The sequence below is a fragment of the Podarcis melisellensis genome (genome assembly GCF_964234715.1).
Source record: "Podarcis melisellensis genome assembly, chromosome: 5".
NCBI lineage: Eukaryota > Metazoa > Chordata > Lepidosauria > Squamata > Lacertidae > Podarcis > Podarcis melisellensis.
Window position 1 is genome coordinate 74,541,751 of NC_138537.1, and position 17,734 is coordinate 74,559,484.

The 17,734-nt window shown below is 45.2% G+C and overlaps 1 long non-coding RNA gene across 1 annotated transcript; it reads left to right on the plus strand.

The window, feature by feature from the left end:
* Nucleotides 1–3,475: 3,475 nt before the first annotated feature.
* LOC309371278 lies at nt 3,476–10,877 on the plus strand. The gene is made up of 3 exons (XR_014169005.1): nt 3,476–3,596; nt 6,977–7,051; nt 10,707–10,877. It is a non-coding gene; the product is annotated as an uncharacterized lncRNA (long non-coding RNA).
* The last annotated feature ends 6,857 nt before the right edge of the window (nt 10,878–17,734 follow it).

The window sequence follows — 17,734 nt, forward strand, 5'->3', positions numbered from 1 at the left end:
CCGAATGCCAATGAAGGTATTAAAGAAAAAAAGTTATTCTCAGCTGCCAACAGGCCTGGTGCCTAAAGCCAGCTCCCCTTAAAGCACATCTTCCATTCTGTGCACATGACCATGCCAGCGTAAACATCACTGAGACAGGAGTGCAGACATGCTGAGATTGTGGCCTTGGAAGAGCACATCTTTGTTTGAGACTCTGTCCTGCCATATGATGCCCCAAATCAAAGCAGCAACAAAAATACAATGAAAATATGAATAATGTGATTGCGGCAAATGGAACAGAAAGGGGAGAGAATTCCTGAGGGATTTGCGTCTGTAGCCAGGATTGATCACAAAAGGTACAGTAAGTCATATGTTTAAGGACTGGGAAAGGGCTGAGAAACCTTGTAATAATAATTGTTTTATTGTTTATACCACGCCCATCCTGCTGGGTTTCCCCAGCCATGTTGTACTCAAAGCATCACACAGATGTGAACACAGTTACCTACAAAAATCTCATAAGATCTGTCAGCATTTCTCCTTCACCGTCGCTCTTTCCTTCCCAGACATAATTGCAGTTTGGTCTGTTTCTCCCCAGAATAGGACCTGGTGCTTTGGTCAGCTGAAGAGGCTGTCTCTCAAGGAAAAGACTAGAAAAGTACAGTGCAAGTGGCAGGAACAGAAAGGAACAAATCAATTGGTCACTGGAAGGCAGCTCTGTGAGGCAAAGGGGGACTGTGGCTTTGCAGTGGGGTCAGGAGCCTTGGCCAGTTCTGGGAGGCCTGCCTGTATGTCCGCTCAGAGAAGAATTAAAACACTTCCAAGCAAGCTTTGAGAGAACCCAAATTATCCCGCTGTGTGCAAATGGAAGCTGCTGTCGACCAGGAGAGCCAAGTTTTGATGTGCCACCCGCAGCCTCCTTACTGACAGATAACCGTTCTGTTTGGACACAGAAATGGGGACATTAGTGAGTTGCTTCTAAAGCTTCTCACAAGGGCTTTTTAACCGCTCGGCTCCTGCTGGCTGCAACGGGAGTCTTGCTGCTAAATCCCTCAATTGACAGCTTCAAAATGGCATGGGAAAGAAATATCAGGTGCCCATTCTCTCAGGGTGATCCTAGGACAATGCAAGGGACATCTTTGACAGCCTCTTGGCCCCACATGAGAAGTTTTTTTTCCCCTTCTAAACATGTTCTTGAAAGCCAAGATTGCTATATTCAGTCTTGCATAATAAGGGCATTTGAGCCTGTACGTGGATACAATTAACTGATTGGATGATTCTATAGCCTGCCTTTCTATTAGACAGTGGGGCTCCAAGTGAAAACTTATGTACATATAATAAGGTTATTATTTTTTTAAGGCAGCGATGGCTCGTGTAGGCTCTGGGGGAACAACTATGGACAATGCCTAATCCCAAGACATCTGCGGCTGTTTCAAATGATGCTCTTTGTGGGTTCCCTGCTAACCATGGAGGAGAATCTCGCTCTCCCTGTGTGTGTGGTACCTAGCAACCATGTCCAGGTTGCGGACTTCCCACCAACATCCGGTTAGCTGCTATGAGAATGAGATGCTGGGCTAGATGGGCCTTTGGTCTGATCCAGCAGGGAGGGTTACTGTGACATTTTTGACTCTGTGAGAGACAAGATATTTCACCTATGTAGCTGGACAGACTGTAGCTCCTTTTTTTTTTGCAGGCAAATACAGCTCTGATGGAGGGCTCTGTGGATATGCAATTCCCAAGGCAGATGAGGGGGGAAAGGTCAGTTCCACAAGGATGGGGAGCATGTGGCCCTCCTGATGTGGTTTTAGCCTCAGCCAGCATGGCAAGTAAGTAAGTGGTCAAAGATGATGGGAACTGAAGTCCAACAACACCTGGAGGGCCACACGGGTTTTCCGTCACTGGCACCATCTCCAGGGGGGCCTGGGGACCCAGGCACCCACAAATTTTTTGCTTGGATTGTTCCACTGTACGCCACAAAGGGGCACTTCAGTCTCTGCAGAATGTCCTGTAGTTTGTTTCCTTATCTTGAGTTTGTAAGAAGTGTCTTTAGCTATCCTTTTAAGGTGAAGTTTGATTTCCTACCCCGCACAGCTCATTCTGGTGAGTTTCCCTGACAACAATCTCTTGCTGTTGACGAATTCATGCCACTACCTTGATGACCACACGTGGTGCCTTTCTTTAAAGAGACGGTGTTGATAGCATTGGCGAGTGTTACAGATAATAACTATAGGTACAAAACAGATTTTAGTGTTCCTTCTGCTTGTTGCTTTGACAAAGTCAAGCACCAAGAAAAAACGACCTCGTTCATTTGTTTCTGGTGTAGCACTTAAGTAAGTTCAACCAAACTTATCAATTAAAGGTATGCCCCCCACCTTTCTTCCAAGCAGCTCGGGGTAGTATATACATTGCTCCCTCTGCTCACATTATCCCCACAACAACCCTGTGAAGCAGGCTAGGCTGAGACAGAAAGACAAGCTGAAGATCACTGAAGGAGCATCTCCACACACACACCCCATCATTCAACCCGAACACTGATGTCAGGAGTGCATGCAGCAGCCAAGCCCTGTGACCAATAGGGCTTCACAGGACTGGGGCCTTCCTAAGTTTGTTCTGGAGAGGGAAGACGTGGCTGCACAGGTGAGGCCGCTTGGTAACTCACTGCACCTGGTGGCAAGAGCCGGGAAAGGATATGTCAGCATTTCCCTTCGGCTCTTTGCCATAGCAACATGCTTCCTTCCTCCTTCCTTGCTGCGTTGGGCTTCTTGCTTCCTGATCCTTGGACCCTTGACTTCGTGACTCCTTGCTTCTCGACCCTCGGACCCTTGACGTCATGACTCCCTGCTTCCTGACCCTCAAATCCCTGGCTTCTGGACTCTTGTTCCTGCTCCCACCCCACCATCTTGCCCCCGGTCCTGATGTCCTCAGCTGGGACTTCGATCGCCCGTAGACCGGACCGTGACAACTGAGGTCCACCTCTGAGGGCCTTCTGGCCTTTCCTTCACTGTGAGAAGTGAAGTTACAGGGAATAAGGCAGAAGACTACCTCAGTGGTGGCGCCCTGCCTGTGGGATGCCCTCCCTTCAGTTGACAAGGAGGTAAAGAACTACACAACTTTTAGAAGACATCTGAAGGCAGCCCTGTATCAGGAAATTTTAAATGTTTGACATTTTGTTATGTTTTTATATGTGCTGGAAGCTGCCCAGAGTGGCTGGGGAAACCCAGCCAGATGGGCGGGGTATAAATAATAAAATTATTATTATCATTGTTGCCATCATGGCCCAATGGGGATTTCAACTCTGGTCCCTCAGAGCCTCATCTGACACATTAACCCCCACACCACCGTGCATTTTAAGCCTCCCAGACATTACATATGCTATCTTGTAAGAATCAAGCATTGTGACATGGAAGAGGAAGAATCTATGAGGCTGCCAGGTGGAGCCTGATGATTGTTACATCATAACCATCAGGGTCTTCACTGACTGCTGGCAGTTTGCCACATGTGTGTGCTTGGAGAGCACAGCACAGCACAACTTTTCCAGGGCCTCCTAAACCTGCTGTTGGCCCAGAGCTCAGAAGGTTGGGCTTTGAGGCTGGAATGTCTGAGCTGAAGCTGGAGATATGGTAAGGCTACCCTGCGGAGTTCAACTGCATGTGTGCTAGCCGCTTTGATTTAAAAGAAAATAGAAACACAGGAATATAAACATGAAACAAGCTTAGGGCAGTGTAGTTTCTCCCATGCACTTCTAACCACTCAGGAGTTTCAGTCAAATGAGCCATAGGGCCAGGGTAGATTGAGTTGTAGTCAATTAACTGTTGTTCAGAGTAGACCCATTGAAATGAATTTAAGTTGGCCATGGTCCTTAATTTCAATGGGTCTGCTCTGAGTAAAAATTAGGTAAATACAATCCATTGTGTCTACAAATACAGAGCTCAGGCACTAAAATGTGAAACAACAGTAAGGAATAGGGTTCACTGAACTACGCAACTATCTGAAGGCAGCCCTGTATCGGGAAGCTTTTGATGTTTGACATTTGCTGTGTTTTTGTTATGCTGGAAGTCACCCAGAGTTGCTGGGGCAAACCAGTCAAATGGATTGGGTGTAAATAATAATAATTATGTGCAGAGTGCCACAAGCATTCAATCAACTCTTGGATGCAGGAGCTATCTTTTTAAGTACAGAGAGCATGTGAAGTAGGCAAGCTTGAGCCCCAGTGTAGTCCCCAAATAGAAAATATAGCTGCTGTCTCTTTATCATTAACTCAATGAACCCATAATTATGAAAATAAACCAGGGAGAATAATTAGCATCTCCATCTTCAATTGACTTTCACCGTTTTAAATGCAATTATGTTTTAACTAATTTAGCACTTGCGATAAATGTTAAGAGATCCAGAGTCTTCCTAGCCAGGCTTATAATTTGATTTTATGGCCCTTGAGGATGAGTTTCTTTATATGAATACTGGTTACTTCTCACTTCCTGATTTTTTCTGTGTATAAGGGGCTTCCTTTATAACCCTCACATCACAATAGAGTACAATATATTGTCATAGATCATGTGGAAGACAATTCCCATCATCCCTGACCACTGGCGATGCTGAAGGGGGTTGATGGGAGCCTGTTGCTGCCCCATCCTTTTCATGCCTCTTCTGTTCCTGGGAGACAAGTGGAGAGGGGAGCTTGTCACAGCAGGAGGAGGAGACACCCATGACTCTTCAGACTCATCTCTGCCTCTTGGCTTCTCTCTTCCCACTCTTTTGCTTCAGCTTCCACCTCTGATTCTGGACTTCTCTCTACCACAGACTCTCCCAGCTCACTAAGCCCTGTTATCTATTCAGCTTCTGACACCTCTTCCCTGTCTTCTCCCTCTGATCACTCATCATCGTCCCACCATTCTCTGGGCTTTGAGTCTTCTTCTCTGGTGGTTCCCCAGCTGGTTCCTCCCACCATTCCTCTGTGTGCAGCCAGTCCATGACACCTGATTGAGCCCCAAACAGTTTATTCTAGAAGAAGTCATGCCTACCAAGCCCTCAGAACAGAAACATACCTGTTAGGGAGTGAAGAGGCACTGCAGCATTTCCTTGCAGGTTCCACTTCTTCATTCTAAGTTTTAACAGTTTTCTTCCAGGCTTGTTAAAGGTTCCTTACCTTAGTGTGAGGCATGCAATTTGCTTGGTGAGCAATCAGATCTGAGATGATAGTGGGGGGTTGTGTGAGGGTCTTTTGTGGCTCCTTAGGGGGAAGGGTGTGATCTTGATGAGTCCTTCTCATGTGCATATCACAGATTCCACAAAACACAATCTATAATATCCCCTTCCCTCACAACTTGCCAATAGTCCCTCTCCTGATTGTGCCAGCAAAGCAGTTCAGGAGGAGGTGGGTAAACACAGAATCATATAATTGTAGAGTTCAAAGGGACCCTTAGGGCCACCTACTAAAAACCTGGAATGCAGGAATCTCAACTAAAGCACCCATGACAGATAGCCATCCAAGCTCTGCTTAAAAACCTCCAGTGAAAAAGAGTCTATCACCTTCTGAAGGATTCTGTTCCACTGTCTGCTCCATAGCTATGGAGCAGAACAGCTATGGATCACAGCTAGCTATGGATCATAGCTTTTACTGTCAGAAAGATATTTCTGATGTTTAGTTGGAATTTACTTTCTTGGTGTGTGTCCTACCCTTTGGAACAGGAGAAAACATGTTTGCACCGTCTTCCATGTGACAGCCCGTTAGCTATTTGAAGATGGCTATCACATCTGCTTTTAGTCTCCTCTTTTCCTGGCTAAACATACTCAACTCCCTCAACCATTCCTCATAAGGCTCAGTTTCCAGACACTTGATCATCTCGGTTGCCTTACTGATATCAAGATATACTGCTCCGATTGTGCGTGGTTTCAGAAGATTGTGGATTTTGCCGAGAGAAAACCTGTGAATAGCAGCGCACGACAGTGATAGCCAAGTCAATATATGTGAATGATAACCCTGCTTCTAATAAAAGCTATGAAGTGTTCACATAGGTTTCCCAACAATGCCAGTTGCTTTTTAATCATGTACTTCAATAAGCTGCTATCCTTGACTGCAGTCCTTCCTGCCCCATTAAAATCAGTGGGTGTTCTGTAAGCAGGGGATTGCACGCTTTTTACTATTTCTCTAGCTCCAGACAACAGAAAGACAGGTGCAGAGCTTCTGAGGCAACCCATATTTTATTTTGGTGGATTAGCATCCAGGGATGGATTTTAACACTTATTGCCGAAGCAGGCTGTAATGGAAAATCTATACTTTTATCAATAGCACTGATAGTTAGCAAAGATTTCATCCTATTTTATTCTTTCCTCCCTTTTGGTTGCTCACACTGAAGGATAATACCGGGTCAAGAGGAAACTAAGCAGAACATTTGCTAAGTAAACAAGGTTCGTTCAGCTGTTTCTAGAATGATGGGAGACTCTATTTGGTTTGCCACAAAAATGACTGAGCGGGGGCACTTTTCTGGAGATACTGAGAAAGAAGACAGTATTCTTAATGAAATTTTAAAAATAAGAGTGAAGCATGCTGGCCCACATTCGTTTCCCTGTGCAATGTAAGAATAAAAAAAAATACTTTGAGAAGAAGAAATGTATTATAAGCAGTGGCAGAGAGGCTTTGCTGGTCTCTACTTTACAGGAGATAATGCTAGTGGAGTATTCCCAGGGAGAAACTCAGTGGCAGGAAATGTTCTTCCTGGGCCTGCTCAGATAAGATTTTCCCTCTTGGGCAAAGTAGTAGCGGCTTGATTGGGTGTGACTTGTGGGAGCAAATCTGAGCTGGATGCAGATTTGAAGGGAACTGGAGCTGACCGGAACCAGGGTGAGGATTTTCTAATGAGGGTATGTTTCAAATGCACCGAATCGTAGTTTTACCAACCACTGTTAGCTCTGTCAAACCAGAGCTAACCAGAGCAAAACTATTGTTTTGCTAATGCCCTAGGATTCCAGTGGCTGAATGAAGGCAATACTAAGGGTTTTCCAGACTTCACAATTGATACCAGTTACTTAGAGTGGGACAGGAAGTTATGATGGCACACTACGGGCAAGTCACTTTGGGGTGAGGACATGTGACAAAGGGGTGCCTTTTTTGGCAGTAACCTTATATAGTGTTTCCTTTTTAATTCACCATGCTTGTAATCAGTTTAGATCTTTCAATAATACACCTTCAGGGTTTTGCTTTTTACAGTCTACAACTTTCTTTTCAAATTCTATTAAAGAAACACACAGGGTCTCCTTTTTCCTCCCTTATTCATATAAACATTAAGTTGAAAATACTGTAGACAAATAATGGTTTTATCTGCTTGTTAATTGCTTAATCAGTTGCTAGCATATATAAAGGCCCCTCACTTTTAAATCTAACTTCTCTTATTTTTACACAGAAAAGACTTGATTTATTTTCATTATTTACATCCTATGCCTTCAACGTAACTTCATGATTATGTTATGCCAACAAAATAGTAAAGTACACTAAAAACAGAAAATAATAACATATGATGTTGGTTCTTTAATTGTTCACAAAATTTCTTTTAAAAGGACTTGGTTCTTTCAACACAACTTCTTCTTTCTCTATAATTCTTTATGACTTCGATAAGCAGCAAAACTCTTTACAAACCAGGAATAAAAGTTACTATTTGAAATTGTTGACCAAAAACACAGGAAGATACTTGAGGGTTAGGAATGTTCTTAAAAATTGGCCTGCACTTCCAATGTTAATATTGTCAATCAAGGGTGTTCCACAGGGTGGGCGCCACTACTGAGAAGGCCCTCTGCCTGGTTCCCTGTAACCTCACTTTTCGCAGTGAGTTATTTAGGCAGCTCTTGGTTGTTCTCTATCCCACTTAGCATTTGCCATGTTTAAAGTACGTTCTGCAATTGAAACGAGGTGCATTTTTGATCAAGAAGAGAATTCCTGATGGTTAGATTTCATGAACTACCTGTGCATGGAACAACCTGGTCTAATTCTGAATATAGAAGTGGAGAAGAACTACTGGGATCTAGGGAGTTCAAGCTTCTTTGATAACATTATAGATCACTGTTGAAAGATGCAGAGTGTAAGCTGAAGAGCATCTCTGTGTGTGTGTGTGTGTGTGTGTGTGTGTGTGTGTGTTTGCAGGGTCCTTTTAAAAAATATTTGCAGAAGCAAAGCTTCTGCTAACAGTTTACGCATATCACTCCAGGCCAGCAAAACTGCCAGGGGTTTTATTTCACTGCTTTCATCGATCGTGATGTGACAGAGTGACTATTTCAGGAAGTGCATAGCCATGTCTTTATTTTCTCCCCTAATGCGTATGGAGCAGTTAATAGGTTTGCAGTCCAAGGTGATTTTCTACTACAATGCTTGGAGCCATTAATGTATTATAATAGTCTCGTGTTTGAGATGAAAATGCACAGTTGAAAACCAAAATTTTAAAGGTGCCTTCCCAATGCTCTTGATCAGGGGTCCTCAAACTTTTTAAACAGGGGGCCGGTTCACTGTCCCTCAGACACTGTTGGGGGCTGGACTACATCTTTGGGGGGAAATGAACGAATTCCTATGCACATTACGTGTTACAGCTAATGACTTGCAGTTCAAATAAAGGCAAAAATATTTATCTAGGTTTATATAGCAAGGGGAGAACCTATAAAGCTTTACAAGATGCAAAGGAAAGGGGAGGGTTGGGTGTACCAAATCTAAAAAGGTATTTTGCAGCTTGCTGTTTAATGAGGATGAAGGAGTTGTTGACATTAGGGCTGAGTGATACCTGCTTTCCAACATCATAATGTATCTCCAGCTAAACCTTGTGATATGCCAACATTATTATTATTATTATTATTATTATTATTATTATTATTAATTTATTTATATCCCACCCATCTGGCTGGGTTTCCCCAGCCACTCTGAGTGGCTTCCAACAGAATATTAAAATACAATGATTCACCCTATATTAAAAGCTTCCCTAAACAAGGTTGCCTTCAGATGTCTTCTAAAAGTCTGATAGTTGTTTATTTCTTTGACATCTGATGGGAGGGCGTTCCACAGGGGGGGACATATTATTATGCTGGAAAGGAGGAAATGAGACATGGAGGAAGAGGGCAGTTGCCGGCCACACAGACAATCAGCTTCACCATGCACAACTTCTGCCTGTTCCTGGCAATGGCGTGTGCCGCTGCCCCGGACTGAGCCTCGGGCAGAGCACATCAGCCAGGGCACCACATGGCATGGCACCACACACACAAACAAAGAGTCCCAGGGTGCCACAGGCCTCCCCAGAGCTGCTAGCCATGACTCACACTAACAATAGCCTCTTGCTACTGGGAGCCACCATAACAGGAGCACTAACCAAACATGTTCCGCTCAGGCTCCATTCTACTCAGTGACCAGCGCGAGGGACGCAGGGACGGAGGAGGCAGCTTGCTGGTGCTCACACAGCCAGAGAAACAAGCTGAGGGGCTGGTGGACCCCACTCACATTTTGGGCTCCTGAGGCCATTGCACACGTTCTTTTCAAGTGTTAAATGTTTAGAAAAAGTCAGAAGCCCAAGGCAGTATAAGTTCCTCAACTAAGTTTATTCAACATTTGTCAGTGACAACAGCTCACTCATAGGAACACAAGAACCAAACTGACTAGACAACACGATAATAATCCCAAGCATGAACTGACTGTTGACAGTTGACAGTTGAAAGTGCCTTCGCTTACTTGCCATTAGAACGTTCGTCTACCAACACTTCTACGATTGGTTAGAACGTGCCTTGTAACATAAAATGTGTTAAACCCAATACATAACATCAAGGAAACGCCTCACCTTGCCGGGTTTACCTCAGTGTGTGGGGACGGACTGAGCGTTGTGGGGGGTGGCATGCCTTGCCTGGAGAAGCCATTCTCTCTTTACCTTACTCGCTCTTCCCGAGGCCCTCCATTCTGCCCTGGGCGCCCTCGCTTCTCCGGAGTGCTTGGCCAGAGGACGCGCGCCTGCCCCCAGCCAGGCTGGAGCGGGCCTCCTGGGCTTGTTAGAGGCTGCTGCCCGAGCTGGCGGAAGAGGCAGAGGGAAAGTGAGGCATCGTCATCAAAGGACAGGTGGCGGGTTACGTGTGAGGTGGTGCTGCCCACTCGCTTGCCACAACTCGCTGCTTGTCTGCAGGGGGAGGTGGCGAATGAGGAGCCCCAGCAATTGAGCCAGTGGAGGGCCCAGGCTGCCAAGTGAGGCCTGCTCTTTGGCTGCCACTCCCCTGTTGGCATCCCTGCTCCTCTGGGCAGGCTAGAGCCCGCACAGGCTCCTCTGCTCTCCATGCTCTTGCCGCTGCCACCGCCACAGTCCGGTGAGCCAGGCAGGTGGCGAAAGCGCTGCCACCACAGCTGCTGCGCTCAGGATAGGTGCCCGGCATTTTGGCTGGCGGCTGGATTTACAAGCCTGGTGGGCCGGATCCGGCCCATGGGCCATAGTTTGGAGACCCCAGCTCTTGATCATGTCTCTCTATTCTGGACTTAAAGCCCATTTGGACATTCCAAGAAAGTTACAATAGATGGGTCATAAATGGCTGAGGGCTCGATTCAACCCCTCCCCTCCCCTCCTCTCCCTGGGTTGTGGGACACCTAAAAGATTGGCTCTGGGAGGGTCAGGAGTATTGCATATATTGATATTGTGCAGTTTGAAGCAACTGGAAGCATAAGAACTTACTCCTTTTGGAAGAAATGTCCAGGCCCGCAAAAATATTATTCAAACTTTATCTTGCAGAACTCTTCAAAACAAAACAGAAACATCAAATGATACATCCAAAAATATCCATACAGTATCTTGTGCTGTCCAGCACAGGCTCAGCATCTTAGAAATAAAAGGCAATTCCAAAAATCCAAACTGTGTCTCTCCCCACCAGCCTGCATTCCAGCCTCCATTGGCCTTCGACTGTGCAGCTCTTGGTGAGCCATTTTTACATGCTTTTGTTCTCTGGTGGAGCCTGCTCGCTGTTAAATTTTGGCATAACCCCTATCTACCGCGCTCCGTCCTACTTAACATCGCTTATGGCTGCGTCTCACCGATATGCCTTCATTAGAGCTAGGTTCAATGTCTTTCCAACAAACGTGCTGAGACATAGATTCACTAAGGGCCAGGTCCCTTCAATGTGTGCGTGTGAAATGAAAACATCTGAATCTCTACATCATGTTATGTTTACCTGCCCTTTGTACAGTTCAGTCCGTGCTAGTATACTAAACCCCATAATCCAGCCTATGGCTGACAAACCAGTAGACCTACAGCTTGCCTGGGTTCTTCAAGATGTGGATCCTTATATTACCCTACAGGTTGCTAAATTCCTAACAGCCGTCCTCTCGTACAAGAGATGGAATGGAATGTTAGCTGATTATTGATAGTTATAAGAATTTTCTATAATGACATCAGATATTGATTTTAGGGTAGTGCCTAAAATTTTTAATTTTAATCTTAAACCTTTCTTATGAATGGCTAATATTTGTCCTTGTGAGTTGTGAACTGTGTTATACTACTTGTGGTTTGTACGAGTCCGCAGTTTTATTTGATTTGTTTTGTTGTGATGTGTTTCATGATGGGCGTAAAGCCGAATAAACATTTCGATTTGTGGTGTTGGGGGGGGGGACGGGACACTAAACTGGCAACTCCCTTCAAAATGGAGATTTGCCACCAAATACCTTTGTCACCTGATCTAAGTTTCGAACACTAATGTGTTAGCTAGCAGGAAACAGCAGTTAGTTAATTGTCAACTCATTAAAAGCAAAGAGAGAGCTCTGCTTGCTTTTCTAAAGCTTCAGTGGAGTCTACCCACGTTAAAACTTTTCACTAATACACATTTAGATCGTATGAGATATGTGGCACCGGCTGAACATCAGAGCCAACGATCTGCTCCCTGCTCACAGTGCTCAAGTTGAGAGGGAGTAGAGGGGGGCTTAAATGAAATCCACAAGCCTCAACCTCAGACTTGCTCCAGTTATACTAAAAAAAAATAGCTAAAATCAGTAGCTAAGGCACCACAGAAGGTATTGGGACCTTTGTGCCAACCCCATTCAAGCACTGCTGCAACATCTAGTTCAAGCTATCAATCTCCTGACATCATGTTCCCCTCTTCTAGATCCTCTTCTGTTTGGATTGCTTAATTATTTGGATTCAAGTTATGATTCCTCCTATTTTTGAGCTGCCTTTCAGCAGAAAGTTGGCATGCTCATAGTGTAGAGTTCCAAGAATGAATAATCACAGTGAGGCTTGCATTGACTCCCCCCCCGCCCCCACCTATTGGTCCCCACATCACAAAAAGTTCAGAATGTGTAGGTGGCATCATTCTATATGCGAGTTAATTTATTTCTTTAGATAGGTTTATAGACCACTTAATCAAAGACCTCTTTAAGCTCTGTGCAAAATAAAACTGCAGATAAAACACAGCTAAAGTTCACAAAACTATTAAAATAGACACCATTAAAACACACATGAAAACAGGAAAACTTTGCAAATGAATTTAGGTAACTCAGTTATGTGTCTGCGTAGGCTTGCTTTAATGAAAAAGTTTTCCACAATTTAGCTTTCATAAGGAGATCATAAAAAAAAAGTGATGTGATGAGGGACCACAGATCATGTCCTTTCCATGTTAAGTAATTGCCTAACAATGGGAACCAAGCTGTGAGACAAGTCTATTATGAGTGCCACAATTATTACTGTATCACTTTTCCTAGGCTAGATCAGCCTTGCAAATATATTCACAAGAGTCACTAGCCCATAACACTGGAATGGTCAACTGGCTTTCTGCCTTGCTGCTGGAAGAAATTCTCACCTGCCACAGGTGAGCAGATGAAAGGCCTGTACATTAAAAACATCCTTCCGCTTGTCTAAAAGGCCACTGATAGTAAAAGGCCTGGTTACAGAGGAAAGTTTTTGCCTGGCACCTAAAGCTATATAATGATGGCGCCAAGCGAGCCTGTCTAATTGTCTAATTCTTTTCTGATCGATACATTTGGAGAGCTGCTGTTGGAAGAGTTACAACTGCACCACTTCCAATTATGAATCTCTGAGAGCAAAAGGTGAGGGGAAAAGTTGAGTGCTGATGAAACGATAGCCTGCTTTGTGAGTTTCTGTCATAATTTGTGTCGGCTTGAATGGGAGAGTTGTTGCACAGGGAGTGTCTCCCTCCTTTTGCAGGAGAGGTTGGGCTGGTTCACACCTTAATATTCATCCGCTGTAGACTATATCTTCACAGAGAAAAGTTTCATGTTTATTTTATTATACATGGAAATCCATAAATGGATAAAGAGCCACCCATAGTGGCTGGGGAAACCAGCCACGTAAAATTATTATTATTATTATTATTATTATTATTATTATTATTATTATTATTATTATTACTGGCCCACTGACAATTACCTTAACATTATTAACTATGTTACTTAATGTGAACAATGAATATGAACAGGCACACTTGGTGAGGATGCGAGAGAGGGCCTTCTCAGAGGCTGCTCCCAGACTTTGGTAAACTCACTAGAGAGGCTAAACTTCCTCTTTGCTGTCCTTCTGCTGGCAAGTGAAAATCATTTTATTCTGTCATGCTTTTGGAAATTATCTGTTTTAAGGTAAGGGCTTTTAATAGCGCTGTGCTGTTTTTGCTATCTGTCTTTTAATACATTTATTATTGCGTTGTCTTAATTCTGTTACAGTTAGCTTTTTAACTATTCTATTTGATATGTTTTCAGCTTTTTGTATTTTATGCCATACTTCTTTATAACAAGTACTATATTAGTCTAAATCATAATCACAATCATAAATGTTACAGATGGAAGAAAACTGCTCCTGTCCAGCGCTTTCTATCTAAATTTGTCACAGCCTATCCAGGTCCCTGCAATGTCATCGAAGGGAGGCAAGTGGCTCCCATGAAAGTCAATTAAGCTGTTTCCCCGACAGCTTCATAGGTTGCAAACAACTTCCCCAAAACATCTGCCAAGAGGAGAGGTTCCTACCATCTCAAAGCAGGTGACTTTCTTTTCATTCTTCCAGAACCCAGCAATTTGAGCAGGCAGCCTAAAGCCTGTGGGAGAGATTTGCAGCGCAAGCGAAGCCCATGTCTCATTTGGTGTCTGTTGCCTCAATCTCTTCCTGTCGTCCTCCAGCAGCAGTCTGCCTCCTCTGATGCACAGGAAGTGTGAGGTTAGGGAAGAAGAGAAGACAGATAAGGCATCAGAATGTAGAGGAGGAACCAACATAGGCAACAGAACTAAGGGAAGGGAAGGGAAGGAAACGCTTATGGCGTGGGCCAGACTCAGGCATTTGCCTCTGTGCATTCAGCAGGCCATGAGAGCAGAGGCAGTGCAAGACATTGTGCCGCCTGAGGCTGACCCAGTTGTCTCTGCTTCCTTCTGCTCCTGGCTTCCTCTGACCCTTCCATTTGCCTGTTATTTACTGCAGCCAGCTGGTCTCTGACAAAGCAGTGGCAGCGTGGGCATTGCCAAGTTTGCTCCAAGGAAGGGGCCTTTGCTCAAAATGTGGTGTTGTTGGTGAAGTGGCCCAGAAAGCCCCTGTGCCACTCGGTGGGTCTCAGAAATACAGCTTTACAATGCCTCAAGGTGGCACTGGCACTCTCTGGGCAACCTTACTCACAAGGTGACACTCTGAAGGAGCAAAGCCAGCAGTGCCCTTGCCGCCACTGCAGTGTGAGTGGGTGGAGCAGCAGGAGACAAGAGTGGCGCCAGTAAACAGGCAGCGTTGTCCAGCTGGTGAATTGTAGAGGGCAGCCAGCTGGCCCTGCATGCAGCAGAAGGAGGGAGGGCAAAATCCATTGCCTTTCCTCATGCACCTCCTGTGCCACATGACTCATGACAAGGCTGGCCCTGGGGAGCTTGGCTATATGCATAGACTGTGCCTCCAGTGCAAGTATTACCACCCTTAGCAGACTTGACTCTTTCAAATTTCAGCAGTGCCCTGTGTGAGGCCAAAATGCAACGCCCCCCCCCCCCCGCCTCTCACCTTGCTTTCTGCTCAGTTCACCATGTCATAGTTGTGGTGCCCTCTAGGCTCTGCATCATACAGTGCGGCAGAACCAGTGGCATAGCATGAGCGGCCACAGAGGCAGTTGCCCTGGGTGCAAAATGGTTGGGGGAGCAAAATTTCAACACTCGGAGCTGCTTCAATACAGCTGCATGCTTCCATGGCTGGGCTCCATTGAAAATGGCTTCGCTGCGTGAACCAGGAAGTTACCTTGCCAGACAATGGAACAATGCCATCAGGCAGTTGAATGGGCATGCATGCTCCACCTGTTTCCCTCCCTCACACCCACTCCTGCCTCCACACAGTCCCGGGTGCTAGCAACCCATGCTATGTCACTGAGCGGAACTGGTTGTACTACTCTAAATCTGCCTCGTTCCTGGCTCTGTCCTTTGCACCTCTGTGTTTCCAGTGAAGATCTAAAGGGAGAAGTTATGTGTGTGTACAGCTCTACCTGAGCACAAGATTGGGAGCCACACATGACAGCGGCTCCTGATCACATGGCAAAGCCTACATGTAGTGGCGGAGGAAGGGGGGTGCAGGGAGTGAGGCCTGCCCCGGGTGTCATCACTGGTGTGTGTGTGTATGTGTGTGTGTGTGTAACAAAATGAGTTACAAAAACCAAATTGGGCTCACAAAACTTTTTAGGAGTGACGTGGTGGCTTCGGTGCCTGCAGGTTCTGCTCTGTCTGAAATGGGAGCGTGGGACTTGCGCCTGCCTACTGCCGTCCTACAGCTGAGGGGGAGGCGGCAGAGAGGCTTGCCCCGCCCCATGGGTGAATCGTCCCGCCCCCATGGGTGAATCACTCAGCCCCCATGGGCGCAGATCACCCTGCCCCTGGCTACAGGACACATCCCCGCACCAGGCACCTGAGCAGCTAGCTACGCCACTGACTACATGTACCTGGCTATGCACACATTGGCCACCATTTCAGACATTTGCTGAATACATGGATGTCTGAGATTGGAGCAACTGCGAACGTTCATGCTGCAAACAGGGCCTGCAGATGCAGCCATGCTCCCCCTTTTACATGTTCTCCAAATATGTAGAGGCCACTGACAGGCTATGGACTGACTGCAATACGATTACTGGCAAACCACTGATACAACAGCCATGTAATCATCGTCATGTGGACTTTTGTTGTGGTTGTCTCTATTAAGTAGATGAAAAACAGGCCCTCCTATCGTGTGCAAAGCAGCAAAGTGTGGAAATGGAACAGGAAAGCTGTCATAAATGCACAAGGGCTTCCGCATTGCTCTGCAGACTATAATGGGATGCATGCATTTCCGAGAAAAGCAAAAAGGATAACATTCTGGGTGCAGATTCTTCAGCTTTCAGATAAATTTTTAATTAAAGGGGAACCTTCCCAAGCATGTTTTTCAAGAGCTAATTAGCACATAAATGAAATGGTAATAAAAGTCGGAGACAGAGAAGAGGATAGAGAAGAAAAGATGCATGTTCTGTGCAGAAAACTGGGCCCGCTCAGTTGTTTCAGCAAATTGGTTAATGAGCCCAACTCAAACAGCAAATCAAAGTCTGCATCTCTCTTGCAAGTTTTTCCTTAGAATATAAAACAACGCAAGTTAAGTCTTGGGCCTAGAAATAGCAGGCACGAATGGCTGGTAAATTTCCCAGCAGAAATCCCATTAGTGCTTATCCAAACTTACTTTTTGCCCCGTGCCTTGCACAGATTCACACTTCAAAGCTCCGTGCCTGAAGGCTTCCCCCTGCTCCGCTTTCCCCAAGAAAAGCCACTCGCTAATGCTGAATCTGAACAAATGGCAACTCAGGTTTTCTGTGGATTGCGCAGAGATCTTGGTGTCTCAAATTTCAGTGGGACTCTATGAGATGCTAAAATTCTGCACCCTCTGCCTCCTGCTCTCCATTCTAAATGATAGTTGTGGCGTCCCCCATGAGACCCCCAAGGCTCCATGTTCTGTGACTGAATTGGTAACATTCCTCTAAATCTGCCTCTGACTCTGATTCAGTGGTGAAGAGCAGGTTTTTGCAGGGTAAGTGCACACCCTCCAAATGTCCCTGTTTTCCAGGGACTGTCCTGGATTTACAGAAGCTGTCCCAGTTTCTGATTTGATCCCGGAATGTCCTGCTTTTCCTTAGGACATTTCTATCTTCATCAATGTTGCAAGGTATGGAGTGATGCAACCCCTGAGTCAAGGAGAGAAGTAACTATACAACCTTTAGAAGACATCTGAAAGCAGCCCTGTATAGGGAAGGTTTTCAATGTTTAATGTTTTGTTATGGTTTTATACATGTTGGAAGCTGCTCAGAGTGGCTGGGGCAACACAGTGAAGTGGGTAGGCTATAAATATTATTATTATGATGGAACAGGGCATTCTTATTTTCATCGGAGAAATGTTGGAGGGTATGAAGTTGCTGGGGCAAAAGGAAAAAAAAGAAAAGTGCTTAGGTACGGAGCTTTGAAACACGGACCTGTGCCAGACATGCAGCACGAAAGGAAGTCTGGATGAGCCCTTAGATAGTAGTGCTTTTCTGTAGGTCCCGGTTCATGCCATGGGGATTGGATTGGATTGATCTTTATTACGGCCATTGGCCCGTTACATGACAGTTTCCCATACCAACATATTATACTTAAACCTCCAAATTTAAAATCGCCAAAACTTACAAAAGACAAACAGTAACCGAAGCAAAACAAAAACGAAAACCACCATCATACATTACAATAAATTTGTAACCTATACATTGCCCTCTGCTCATAAATTAATCAAGGATATCAATGGTGATATCGCCTAAA